This window comes from Sus scrofa, chromosome 8 (genome assembly GCF_000003025.6).
Source record: "Sus scrofa isolate TJ Tabasco breed Duroc chromosome 8, Sscrofa11.1, whole genome shotgun sequence".
Lineage (NCBI taxonomy): Eukaryota > Metazoa > Chordata > Mammalia > Artiodactyla > Suidae > Sus > Sus scrofa.
The window spans coordinates 50819956-50835433 of NC_010450.4; the positions used below are offsets into that span (position 1 = coordinate 50819956).

Below are 15478 nucleotides of genomic sequence, written 5' to 3' on the forward strand. Positions count from 1 at the left end.
TGAGAAAAATAACTCAACTACTTTAAACATATTAATTATATTTTCATGTTAACCTTACATAATGGAAGTTCTACTAACAATTGAGATAATGGTAACAATGGCAAGCAATTCTGTCAAGCTTTTAAATTAGTGTATTTTAATAATGTCAAAAATCTCTAGCTACACTAACAAAAAGTAGCATATATGTGTGAGAAGTATCAAGTATTTGGATTACATATATTTCTTGATATAGAAATGGTTTTGGATATTTTTCTCAGTAATATTTCTACCATCCAGAGTTGTGTGCAGTACATTCACTGGGTGAGAATTAGCTGTCTGAGGGAGCTCACTCAGAGTTGTGCTATTTTATCATTTTTTAGCACAAACAGTGATTCACAAAGTGCTGTTCCAGTTGCCTAGAAGAATGAAAGATGCCTTAAATTTACATCTAGGGGGCAGTTTACACAGATGACCAGTTCTGGTCTCTTGTGTGCTTAGCATGACAAAGCAAAGATTGCCAAGTACTGCCAGATCCCACAATCACAGTGAATCACCAAATCAGGCAAAGTAAGACAGATAAAAGTTTATTATCTATATGTTAATTAAATAAAAATATTTTGACATGTGAGTGTTTATTTACCTTTTCAACATTTATTCCTATACTGAAATGGATGTAGACAGAAACATATAGAATTTTAATATATTCTAACCAATGAAATGTATATATGTAATCACCACAAAAAAATGAGTGCCAAGATAGTTTTGCTAATAGGTTTGATTATTATGTAGAAATATTTATACTATATAACTGGCTAAAAGAACTAATTTCAAATTATTGAACTATAGTTCTCTTCCTATATATATCAATGCTTGCTCTTTATTTTAGGGCAAAAGTAAATCTCCTGATAAGCCACCTGCTTTCCTCCAAATGCAACCCTGATATCACACTAAAATAGTAAGAAGACCCTGACAAGATGGTTCAAAGTAAAAGTAACATTAGAAGGTTCATAAATGTACTAATTTAATTTATAGGATTAAATCGATGTGAGTGGGGACAATGAGTTAATAATTAAATACTGGAAAAAGTCATGAGCCACAATGAAAATAAATCAGGGGATGCAGTGAGTTCATTTGCAAGTGACTATGAAAATTTTCAAATCTTAATTGTTGTTCTACATGTATATCTCATTAAATATTACCAGCTGGTGAAGATGTCTGACCTATACTATTTTGATTACGCATGCTTTTAATTTGTTCTATTTTGCTTTTTACTTTCAAAAGGAAGCAGAGAGATAACCAGTTATAATAGATTTTTGAACTTTAAATGATACTATTACATAGTTACTAACAACTAGAATTCTTATCCCCAAAGATGTAATGATCATAAATAATATTACATACTCAAACTTGAAAGAAAAAATATATATATTAAATTATATTATATATTAATTTCCTATTTAATTATAGGTAATTATTGATTAGGCATCATTTCATACCAAATTGAAATTCTCTTAACGTAGGAAACTGTGTTTTCATCCCCCAAACCGACTGTTAGCAATAAATTTCTCCATAGAACAGGACAATGTCAACATCTACAAAGTTGAAAATTTGGTGTTATATTTTTAAAATTGTCAAATCCATTTAATACCTGAATATTAATAAAAAAAGTTTTCCTTCCTCTCAGCCTCTATTAGCAATTGCATCATCATCCCTGTCTTTAGTACATGACCTCATTCCACCATAATACTTTTTAAAATTCATAAGAAAGATACAGCCATTATAAAATTTGATTGATCAAATTAAGTGAACTTATATAATTTTAAACAAATGTTTTACAATTTAGTTTGATATGTATTTTACTTATGTTAATAATTACTGACTATACTATTATAACTATGTTAATATCATATAATGTTTTATATTTATTGTGAAAGAATCTTTTTATATTTTGAAAATTGAGTCCCACTCAAAAAATGTCAAATATGAGGAAAATCTAACAATGTATTTGTATAGCCTATTCTCAAATTTAAAACCTTTTTATAATATTATTGAAAATAGAACTACTAAGAAAATTACAGAATAATATTTGATTATTTGTATATATATAGCTAAATAAATTGTAAGCTACATGAAAGTAACATTCCACTTACTCTTTTAAATATTTTGCCTCAGAACCAACCATTGTTCTCAGGGTATAATTATTTTCATATAAATTAGAAAATATTTTCTGCTTCCTACTCTAGACAAGACTGCTCCCTTTTTGAGGTCTAATAAATCTCTTTTCTTCTGTCATGACACTCCAGAACACTCTAATTTATACCTTCCTCTGATCTTAGAGGAATAATTGCCCATACTACTCTTTGAAAATGGAATTACAGGCATTGTATAACAGTATCTTCTATTAGTACCTTTACTGTTGATTATCTGTCATTTAATTTTTATAAGTTGATGCCCTGTCCTTTAAATGGACAGGCACTATGAATTAAATTTAATTTTTTCACTAATACAGCTTATTAACTGAGCCCTCAATACTCTTGAAACCAGTATTTAGGTAATCACTAAATGCCATTTCAGGTATGTTCATAGAACTAAAGAACATTTCTTTCTCAAGGCACTTGAAGGAGTATCATTTAAAGACATTCATTTCCCAATTAAGGAAAATCAATGCAAAAATTTTATATTTTAGAATTGTGATTTTGAGATCAGAATCCAGTTTATTGGAGTTCCTGTTGTGGCACAGCAGAAACGAATCCGACTAGGAACCATGAGGTTGTGGGTTTGATCCCTGGCCTCACTCAATGGGTTAAGGATCCAGCGTTGCTGTGAGCTGTGGTGTAGGTCGCAGATGTGGCTCAGATCTGACATTGCTATAGCTTTGGCATAGACTGGCAGCTGTAGCTCAGATTAGACCCCTAGCCTGGGAACCTCCATATGCCACAGGTGCAGACCTAAAAAAAAAAAAAAAAAATCCAGTTTCCTTTCTCCAACTAATTCCCAATTATCATAATTAGGGATAAAATGGTGGCTATTTCTCTGAAAGCAGAGTCTTACCAATAATAGTAATGTGGGGAGTTCCCGTCGTGGCGCAGTGGTTAACGAATCCGACTAGGAACCATGAGGTTGCGGGTTCGGTCCCTGCCCTTGCTCAGTGGGTTAACGATCCGGCGTTGCCGTGAGCTGTGGTGTAGGTTGCAGACGCGGCTCGGATCCCGCGTTGCTGTGGCTCTGGCGTAGGCTGGTGGCTACAGCTCCGATTCAACCCCTAGCCTGGGAACCTCCATATGCCGCGGGAGCAGCCCAAGAAATAGCAACAACAACAACAACAAAAGACAAAAAAAGACAAAAGACAAAAAAAAAAATAATAATAATAGTAATGTGTATTTTCATGAGTATATATACATAATAAGAATTTTTGGTTACCATTTACAAATAATTTACAAATAAATATTACATAGATGTAAATTTTAGTATCAAAAATATTTTACAAGAATACTTTAAGGCAGGAAATGTGTGTGTGTGTGTGTGTGTGTGTGTGTGTGTGTGTTGGTGTATAATGCTATGATTTCAATAGGTCTTATTATAAAAGAGGTAGCTCAGGCTTTGGGTTGAAACTAAGTTTTAATTCCAGCCATGCTATTTGCAAGATATGTTGTGTTTACTCCCAATTCACTATGATTAACTAGAGGATACGATAACGATGTCAGAGACCTGATGTAAATTTAAATGAAATTAAAGTAAAACGTTATGCACATGTGAATACAATACACCACAGTTTTGGTTACTTTTTCCTTGAACTTTCCTGTAAATGCATTTTAAATAATTATGAAATAGAAAGTGTCCCTTGGTTCTAGCAAGTTCATATAGTCACCTTCAACACCTAAAAATATTCTTTATTAAAATGTTACATTTTTTAAATCCCCTATATATTGTATAAACTTACAAGAAAGTATTTTTAAGAATATGGTTTTGAATTGTTAAGAAATAAATCAAGACAATTATAGCATTTACAGCTGGCTTCCTCATTTGCAGGGTTATTTATTGTGCATAATGATTGCAAAACTGAAATACTGCATTGGCCCTGGTTCCTCTGTAGATAATTGTATTCCCTTCTAATGTATTTCCAATTTAAAAAGACTCAAACATATGAAAGTAACAAATCAGAATATATGCTTGAACACTTACATAAAGAAGATTGTAACAAAATATGGGATTTCTCTAAGCCTTATTCTTCTATGAACTGTCCGTTTCTGATGTTTTTAATGTGAGAGATGATGTCATTTGGTAGGAAGAGTTCTTAGATTTACGTCTTTACAAAAGTTTGCCCAACTATTGTTGTCTTTAACATAATGTGCATACTTGTTTTTATCAGTGAATGGCCTTGTCTAAATATTAACATGGTGCCATATTATGTTGAATAAATTCAAAAAGCACTTTTCCTGTTCATGCCTGAAACATATCTAATTGTAAAATATACTGAACAGTGATTTAAATAATTTCTGAATCTACCAAAACACTTGGTAAATTGATCATAATACTGATCTTATGAGAGTACTTGTATTTCATAATATATCTTCATGAATTCTGAATTTTATATAGATTCATATTAATGGGACAATGGATTTAAGAAAAGATAATAAAGACAAATTTTAAGTAATATCATTTTTCTCTACTTTTATTTAAAAATTATGAATGTTAAATACTAACTCTTCACACCTGGTGTGATTTGGTGTCCCTGTGGAATTCTAATTGACCAGGGAATATGGTAGCTGTGAATAAAGACACTGCTTGAAGGCGGCCTTTACTGTAATTTGAACACTCTCTTCTGACAGTATGTTATGGATTGGCAGCCATGTGATTGAGGGAGAAAATTTCCAGTCAGATTTCACCTCTAGCAGAAAATGCCATCTTCACACTTCAGCTCACTGATATTGGTTTTTGATTATTTCATTAGCAAACAATTTATCGAATTCCCTTTTAGATTCTACGGAGCTTTGCAGTAGCTCCTTAAGAATGGTTTACAAATTCCGTGGAGACTGTTATTTGTTTTTTGCTCAAAACCATATAGTACAGTCAAGCTACCATGTGATGGATTCAAGACTATAAATTTTTAGCTAAAATTCTAAGGAGGAGATGTTTGTTATTTACCTTAGGAAACTCACTCTCTTGCATGGGATAAAGTGGGAGATATAATAACATCAAAGGTTAACTATTTTAAAGGCTCCCTGTGGTTTTTCTTTTTCTGTTACCACAGGAAATCATCTGCTGGATTTTTGGTCCATTTATTGTGCTTTCCTTTGAGAACAGGTAATATTTAATTTATAATGTTTGCTTCATTCTTAGTCTATAAATATTAATAGCTTCCTGTGTTTGCCTTCTAGGACGCAGCATGATAATAATAGAAATTTGTGAGACATGATTTTTGACTTCTAGTTATAACAGTTACATATTGGAATAAAACTGTTCCTAATTTTGTAAGACAAATGGTCACAATTCTTTTTTATTATTTTTTTCCCCAATGTACAGCATGGGGACCAAATTACACATACATGTACACATACTTTTTCCTCCCATTGTTGTGTTGCGATGTAGGCATCTAGACATAGTTCTCAAAGCTACACAGCAGGATCTCATTGTAAATCCATTCCAAGAGCAATAGTTTGCATCCATTAACCCCAGACTCCTGATTCTCCCCACTCCCTCTGACTCCCCCCTCCCCCGGGGAGCCACAAGTCTGTTCTCCAAGTCTATGATTTTTTTTTCTGTGGAAATGTTCATTTGTGCTGTATATTAGATTCCAGTTATAAGTGATATCATATGGTATTTGTCTTTCTCTTTCTGACTTATTTCTTTAGAAATATTTTCCTGAGCTTCTAGAAAATCATAATAATCTCCTTTTAACAAATAATTCTTAGTTCATCATTATATTGCTTAATTTTATTCTAAAGCAGGGTAATGCTTACCTAATTAACAAGAAAACATTGAAAGTTGATATTTAATTATTAAGATTTCTTCTAAAACATCATTATAGCTACAGGAGAATTGACTATTAGTAAGCATGCACTAATTGTTTTTAATAGTTTTCTAAAACACACGTTATTCATGTGAATGTTGAATTCTTTATTTTTATTATAACTTAAGCCCTTATATGTCTAATGGGTCCACTCCCCTTGTTACTTGACCATAACTTCCATGCAACACCCATGGTCCTTTTTAAAAGCACATTCCTAGAAACAGGCTCTGGGACATAGAGAACAGACTTATGGTTGTCAAGGGGCAGGGGAGGAAGAAGTAGGATGGATGGGGAGTTTGGGACTGGCAGATGCAAACTATTATATCTAGAATGTATAAACAACGAGGTCCTACCATATAGCACAGGGAACTATGTCTAATATCTTAATATATAACATGATGGAAAATAACATGAGAAATGTATGTAAATGTATGACTGTGTCACTATGCTCTACAGCCGAAATTGACACAACATTGTAAGTCAACTATATTCTAATTAAAACAAAATAAAATTAAAAAAATAAAAGTATACTATGAATTTCAAGTCCATGATCACTCTCTAGACTCTGCTTTAAGTACCCTAATTTTATTGAACTAGAGGATGGGTCTACCCTTCTATATTTTAGGGATTTAAATATTCTAGGAATCTCATTTTGAGCCCAAGAGTTTTGGTGACTTCATTGTGGAACAGTACACAGAATTTTTGTCTGGACTAGAGAGGGGTGAATATTAATTGCTGTCTCTTATCTTTTACATTTGATGATGGGCAAAATGCCAAGGACTTAATACATTTTAGTATATGTCTGTGTATGTGTAAATTGCTTATTTTGTGAGGGTGAGTGTTCCATTCTTATTGCTGCAGAGATAACTGAGCTGCCATAAAATCTTGTGGCAGGAAATATGAAGCTATAAGAAGAGAACACGTATATTTTCTTTGATTCATACTAAGCAGATGAATGAGATGATTAAAATCTAAAATTCAGTTCATACAGTTATTTGGCTTTGAGCACTGCAATTTGAAAATACCTCTTCTGATTTTGCTGATCTCCAGTGGTCCATTCTAAGTTTCCCTCAATTCCTCACTTTGGATAATTAAATATAAAAGAAACATGGAAGAAATTCTTCAGGTAATCTTCTTTAAAGGGAATTTTATAAGCACTTAAGGAACTATTTAAAAGAGGTGCTTATTAACTGAATTGGGTCCCTCCCCCAAATTAAGATGTTGAGACATTCAGAACATGATCTTATTTGTTGACAGGGTCTTTCTAAAGGTAACTAAGTCAAAATTAGATCAGCAGCCAGACCTTAATCTAATATGAGGTGTCCTTTTTGGAAAAGGAACTTTGGCCACAGTGACAGACAAAAGGGAATCTACATAAAACACAAAAGGGCAGCCATTTGGAAGCCAAGGAAAGATCCCTAAGAAAGGTCCTGCAAGGATGGCCTTCTGAAAGAACCACTGTACAGACACATTATCTTGAACCTCTGGACTCCAGAACCATGCAAAAAATATATTTATGTTGTTTAAGCCACCTCATCTGTGGCAATGTGCTATGACAGGGTTGGCGAGCTAATATAGAAACTTTACCCTATTTTGCTATCATGATCCTATTTGGGTACATCTTTTCTTCTTTACCAAATTAATGCTTTAGTTAATTCAAATGAATGACCAACATGATACTAGACATGCACAAAATTTAGGACTTATAGTGAAAATATTTTACATAAGATGGATGTAATCACAACTACCATAATAAACCTGCTAAGCCTCTACAGAGAAAAATAATGAAATATCAACAAACTTATTTTCTATTTCCCCTCTAGCTTTTTATGACATGTACAGAATCTGTGACAAGCTAAGCCTGATGAGTTCAAAATGACATTGATGAAAAACTAGAAACTGCCCTTTAAAACCAAGAATTATGTTGTTAAAACACAAAAACCAATATATTCTAGCACACCCTCATTTGACTTATCTGAATTATCTGATAACAGCTCAAATAGTTTCAATTATTTAGTGACTAAGAAAAATATGATACTCAGTTCTCATATTTTACTTCAAATATCAAGTTTCTAAACAGATAACTGATTCCTCTAAAAGTGACACAGATGTACTCTTTTAAAACTAAAGTTGTTGCTTTATCATTCCACAAATTTAAATATTATAAATAATGATTTCAAAGTTGACTATCTAATGGTTAAAATTTATATTTAAAAAAAAGTCTTATAAGTATACAATGTTATAGCATTACCCAAATATAGGAATAGGAATAGGAATTTGAAGTAAACATTTTAGTTTTTGCTTAGTCTTGCTGAAACAGTCAACTGGTTACATCCCTCCTGAAATGTTCTAGGATAAGGTCACAGCTGTTAAAGGAAGTTTGAAACATACCTGTTATGTACTATTGAGCAATTCCATTTTATTAGATTTTCTTTTAAATAATCTGGAGGTTTATTGATCTAGATACAAGCCAAATACCTGACTCCGTACACCCTCAACTAAATCAGCACTTTCCTCAGCTAATCTAACAAAAAATAAACCAGAAAGAAAGAAGAGACAAGAGAAAGAAAGTAAGGAAAGGAAAATAAAATGAACAAAATAAAAGGAGAGATGAGGTGGATATTATAAGAGATAACCACAACAAGCAGATATGACAGACAGATGCAACACACAGATAGACAGACAGACACAGTATGCAGATAGACATACACAACATGAAGACATAACAGAAAAAAAAACATGCTTCCACTGATATTTGGGAATCAGGAGTTCCCATTGTGGCGCAGTTGAAACAAATCCGACTAGAAACCATGAGGTTGTGGGTTCGATCCCTGGCCTTGCTCTGTGGGTTAAGGATCCTGTGTTGCCATGAGCTGTGGTGTAGGTTGCACACGCAGCTTGCATCCTGCATTGCTGTGGCTCTGGCTCTGGCATAGGCTTGCAGCTACAGCTCCGATTATACCCCTAGCCTGGGAACCTCCACATGCCGCGGGTGTGGCCCTAAAAAGGCAAAAGAAAAAAAGAAACAAAAAAAAATTGAGAATCATAGTTTGTGTTAACTTTTTATTTTTAAAAATCTTTAATCATTGGAAGAAGATGGTTTTCAAAGCCTCTTGATTTAATCATCTATTCTGGAAAAAAAAGTTAAATTTTAAAGAAATGCTCTTTTCTAGGCAAATCTTAATAAAGAATATTTTATGCTGAAAATAAGGAATTTTCCCAAGAAACAGTTTGCTTTTAAACATATTCTGTGCTTAATGATGTTTCAAGGGAAAAAAATGCTTTTTTATTTGTTGCTGTTTGTTTTACATATACCATAGTTGATAAGAACAAGGGTTTAAAATATTTCTGATCTTTGAAAATACTCTGATTTCTCTCTTATTAATTGTGCAACAATAGTAATTATTTTATTCCTCTGAACATCCATTTTCTCATCTGCAAAATATATTGTTCTTAAGAGTGAATATATGATACAAACAAAATTCATTATATGGGACAAATGTTACCAAAAAAATAAGTTACGGGAGAAATACAACTTCATTATTAGTTCAGTGGGAAAAACTAAATACAAGTGTAAAATATAAACATCATATTTTTGAAAACATGTCATTCTTACCCTTGAAATATGTTACATAGCCTATAAAAGATAAAAATACATAAAATTGGAAACAATATTTATAAATCAAATAGTTACATTATTTCATATACATACCACTATATGTGCTATTTCTATGGAGAAATATAAAAGAAAATATATGATTTTTCTCACAGCATAAATTTAGAGCAGAAATTTCTCACTGAATATTTGAACTGTCCATTTGGAAAGAAAATATTAAAAATAAGTAATCTGGGGCCTCTGAGACATGCAAAGGCAACCATTCATTTGATATTTTAATTTCCTCAAAACATCTTATCCAAGCAACCATTTCCTCTATATGTGATCACCTGTTGTGATAAGCAACACCATATATTATCTGCCAAGCCTCTCTCTAGCATATCCATTATTCAAAACTAATATTTGGCTTATACAGAGCCAAATACATTCATTTTAACCTCCACTTATTAATTCTTTGGAACAATAAGAGAAGAAAAATCCCTCTAGTCATAACAGACTTTAAGCAAAGGCAATTATTATACTTCCCACTGATACCCGTAATACACACAATGTGCGTGGGCACACACACACACACACACACACACACACACACACAGACTTTCTCTTCATTGAAAGAAATGTGTAAGGACCAGGAACTTTTGTGTTGACTGTGAAACTGTTTAATCACTGGCATCCTCTGCACAAGTTCCAAGATGGAGGGTGTATCATTTGCATGTATAAGGCCACCTACATGTTAAAAAATTTCTCAGTGTTAAGTGTTGAGAGAGTGTAGATATCAATTCATCTATTGTGTCAAATAACCTATTTACACAGACAAGGGAGTTTAATTAATATTTTTAATCTGATACTTTGGTGTTGTTTCCCTTTCCTATACTTTCTCAAGCTGTTTTGTCTACCTAAGTGTTGGAACTAACATATTTTAGCTGGTTTTACTAGAACTCTTTGCCAAAATGCGGAGAGGTTTAAGATTACAAAATATTTACATAGTTATCTATCAGGATTTTATGATATACTCAAATTTGACAAGCACATCTTCTGTAATCAAAAAGGATGCAAAAATACAGAGTCAAAAACACCTAAATACCCTTTATTTTAAAGGCCATCCAACAACATATAAAACAGATCATACACCATGACCAAGTGGGATTCATCCCAAGTTCACAAGGATGGTTCAACATACTCAAATCAATCAACATCATACACCACATTAACAAAAGAAAAGTCAAAAGTCACATGATCGATAGATGCAGAGGAAGCATTTAACAAAGTCCAATATCCATTCAAGATAAAAACTCTTACCAATGTGGGTGCAGAAGGAACACACTTTAACATAATAAAAGTCATTTATGACAAACACACAGCAAATATAATACTCAATGGAGAAAAGCTGAAAGCCTTCCCACTAAAATCTGGAACAAGATAAGGATCCCCACTCTCACCACTTTTATTCAATATAGTATTGGAAGTCCTAGCCACAGCAATCAGACAAACAAAGAAATAAAATGTATCCATGTTGGAAGAGAAGAGGTAAAATTGTCACTGTATACAGAGGACATAATTCTATATATAGAAAACGCTAAGGACTCCACACAAAAACTTCTCCAATGGATCAACAAATCTAACGAAGTAGCAGGATATAAAACTGACATTCAGAAATCAGTTACTTTTCATTATACTAACAATGGAATATTAGAAAAGGAATATAAAAATACAATACCTTTTTAAACAGCACCCCCAAAAGTTACCTGACCAAGGAGGTGAAATAACTATAAAACATTAATCAAGGGAATTAAAGAGAATTCAAAAAATGGAAAGATAGTCCATGCTCCTGCCTTAGAAGAACTAATATCGTTAATATTGTTACCAAAAGCAATCTACAGATTTAATGCAATTCCTATCAAATTACCCATGGCATCTTTCACAGAATTAGAAAAAAACAATCCAAAAATTTATATGGAACCATAAAAGACCCAGAATTGCCAAAGAAATCCTGAGAAAAAAAATTGGGAGTCATAACTCTCCCAGACTTCAAATAATATTATAAAACTGGTGTGGAGTGTGTAACTCATACAAAAACAGACATACAGACCAATGGAACAGAATAGAGAACCCAGAAATAAACCCAGACATCTATGGTCAATTTATCTTCAACAAAGGAGGCAAGAATATAAAATGGGAAAAAACAATCTCTTCAGAAAAGTGGTGCTGGGAAAACTGAACAGTTACATGTAAATCAATGAAACTAGAACACATCCTCACATCATGCGCAAAAGTAAACTCAAAATGGCTTAAACACTTAATCATAAGACAAGCCACCATAAAACTCCTAGAAGAGATCACAGGCAAAACATCCTCTGACATCGACCATACAAATGATTTCTCAGGTCAGTCTCCCAAGGCAATAGAATTCAAAGCAAAACAAACAAACAAACAAAAAAACAATAGGACATAATCGAACTTACAAGTTTTGCACAACAAAGGAAACCCATAAAACAAAAATAAAAATGGAGAAAATAGTTGCAAATTATGCAACCAACAAGGGCTTAATCTCCAAAATATACAAACAACTCTTACAACTCAGAGCAAAAAAGCAAACAAACCAATTGAAAAATGGGCAGAAGACCTAAATAGACATTTCTCCAAAGAAGACATACAGATGGCCAACAGGCACATGAAAAAATGCTGAGCATCACTATTAGAGAAATGAAAATCAAAAGTACAAGGAGGTACCACCTCACAGTGGTCAGAATGGCTGTTATTAATAAGAATACAAATAGCAAATGTTGGAGAGGGTGTGGAGAAAAGGGAAAGCCCCTACGCTGTTGCTCAGTATGCCAGTTGGTACCACCACTGTGGAAAACAGCTGTAGAGAAGAAATTGACAAAACATTGAAAATAAATTATAATAAATTATTTTAAATAAATAAAAGTAATGGATTTATAAGAAAATATTTCACTCTATTTGGGCCACATTTATCATTGAGAGGTGGACCAGAGCCATAAATGTAGAGGATATATAATTGAATATCGCAGTTCCTCTCAAGATCTTCAGCCCCTAAGAGATGATAACATAACATTCACACACAGGGTATATTTCAAAGTAGCAAAGTAGTAAATAGTTTAAGGCATAGAGAGGAACTACTGACTGTGACTCTGTTGACAGAGATATCAGTGCAGTAGAATAAGCAGTGACAGTGTGGGAAAAGGATCAGTTCACCTTATGAATATCTTCTCTCGAACAACAAACCTTACCTTAGAGCAGTGGTGAATAACTTAATTGGAATGCAGAGTAAAATGATAATAAAGAAGATTATGTTTGTAGTCCTTAGAACAGTATATTCAAACGGCAGATAATAGGAACAAAACAATAGATCCTACTCCCAAAGAAATGAACAGACAAACAATAAAAGCCTCACCAACATATCGGTTTGCAATTTTTGGCATTTGGGGGAAGGTGAAAACAAAACTCAAGATTATATAAGTGAGGGCAGAAATCTGTCTATAGATTAACAGGAAAAGTTTTGGGTTGTAGTAGGATCAACAGCAGAATTTGTTAGGGAGCAATAGAAATATTAATCTAGGTATTCTGTTTTTGAAGAAATCAAGTTATTATACTTCCCACTGAGTGGAAAATTTGGCCCAAGGGAAGGAAAATTCAGTTTACAAAGTATTCCTCAAAGTCTAAAACAACCCTTTCTCTATGTCATTGTATATAAAGTACAAGCAAGTATATAACACACCTTTATTTCCAGTGCAACTAAGAAAAATAATACCTGCTATTATAGATGTGCTGTAGAATGCCCTAGGGAAATAGGAGAGGGAGAACTTAGTCTCAGAATGAGACAGGGCTTTTTTGGATAGGATTTATCCATGAGCCCAATGTTAAAAAAGTGAATAGGGAAAATGAATAAGGAATGAGAGGTGATAATAATCTATACAAGGGAAATGAAGGAGACTTAGAGGACATAAAAGGGATAGTGTATACTTGAAAAACTGCAATTAGTTTAATATTCACACAGTATGGCTTCAATAGAGAAAGAGAGAGAAAGAATGAATGAGCAGAAGAGTTTGGTGGGTTCCAGATACTTATGTTCCAGACTAAGAAATATGAATTGGATTTGATGGAAATTCAGGAAAAGTATGTGATTAAAAAAAATAGGAACAGTTTCTTGGATGTGGACAATGTTTTAGAGTGGGGACGTGAGAGATAAAAGACTGTTTTCCTCTATAAAAATAGCCCAGATGGAGATAATGAGGACCTGAGGCAAGATCGTGATAGTAGGAAAAAAAAAGATAAAGAACAGACTTTAAAAACACTAAGAATTTATAATCGCAGGTTTTTTTTCCTATATATTTAACAAGTTTATCTTGACTATATCAATATTATTTTTTCCAGGATTGTAAGGGACCTTTTGCAGTGTGGAAAAACCTTACCTGATTCTGAATAGCAATGAGTTTGGATTTAAGAAAAGAGCAATGAGAATAATAGAGTTACGTGCTATAATGTTCTGAAATATAATATTGTAGTGACAACTGATGTTTCATTAAGGCACATTACATTTCCTTCAAAACAATTTTTTAAAATATTTAATTCACATAAACTTACATTATTTGATTTTTCAGGAACCTCATGTCTAGATTGAACTAAAAGATAAAAGCAAAACCTTGCCTTATGGGGAAGGCACCTGTGCAATGAGAAACTGATTTTTTAATCCTGCACATAAACTCTCTCGGGCTGGAATATTGAGCAGGAAGTTTTCTAAAAGGCACAAAATTTAAATACTGGTTTAAGAAACAGGGCATTCAAAATAGAATATTAGAAGTAAAATCCTCATGGTAAATCATACAAATATTCAGAATAGAGCTTCTGAAATGCAAATAAAATAATATGATTTCAAAAGATGATTGGAAATTAATTTATATTCTAAGCAACTATGACTGTATCAGTTATATTTGAACATGAAATTCAAGTGAATCATGTAGAAATTAGAGTTATTACTGGTTTGGATTCTATTTCATTTGTATACTCTTTCTAAGCATGTAATTGCTTAAAAAGGGATATGGCTCATCATTTAGAAATGACTTTCCATATTGGCCTGTGAATTCTCTTACTAGGGAACAATAATAATTTCCTACTAATGTGTACATCAATTGCTGCCATAATATAGCAATGATGAATATTAAATGCGTATTTATTTTTTGTGTTCATTCATATAAGGTGACTCAGACTGGAAATTGGTGGTGTTCTCAAATCAGATAACAGATTTGATAACAGATTACCTATCACTTCTGGTAGTGTCACTGAACCACATAAATTTCTCTTTTTAATGGGTCAAAAGCTATGAACTATCATATAGTTATACTTAAAGATATGACAAATAAATTTTACAATTCCCACATTAAAGTATTCCTATGCTAATTTTAAGGGTTCTAACATATTTCATACAATCCTGGATAGTTTAAGATGTATATATTAATTATATTCACAACTCCTCTCTCTAATGAACTCAGAGAACCACCCTCATGCATGAATATATTTGAATAGGGGGTGATTAGGAACATTGAATAAGAATTGTGATTGCCTCATCATTCTTGGAGAAACTATTTAAATCCATAATATGGATTTCTTCCTTGAAAACTACAAATTTCCTGAGTTTAAATATAAAAACAAAATAGGCATAAGTCATAGTCTATCAACTGAAAATAAACAATGCAAAAATCCCTGGTCTCAAACAAAAAAAAATCCACATAAAAATAATATAAACACTGCTTTATATCTCAGAAATACTAATCTCTTTCCTTCAATGGATTGTTAAATATTCTTGAAATCTTCCACCCTTACCTTATTCAATCCATTACCATGTTAATGATATT

The 15478-nt window shown here is 32.7% G+C and overlaps 1 protein-coding gene across 4 annotated transcripts in view; it reads right to left on the reverse strand.

Annotated features, from left to right (window-relative positions):
• Nucleotides 1-15478, reverse strand: part of FSTL5 (follistatin like 5) — a 788662-nt gene that overhangs the window by 555684 nt on the left and 217500 nt on the right. The window lies entirely within an intron of this gene.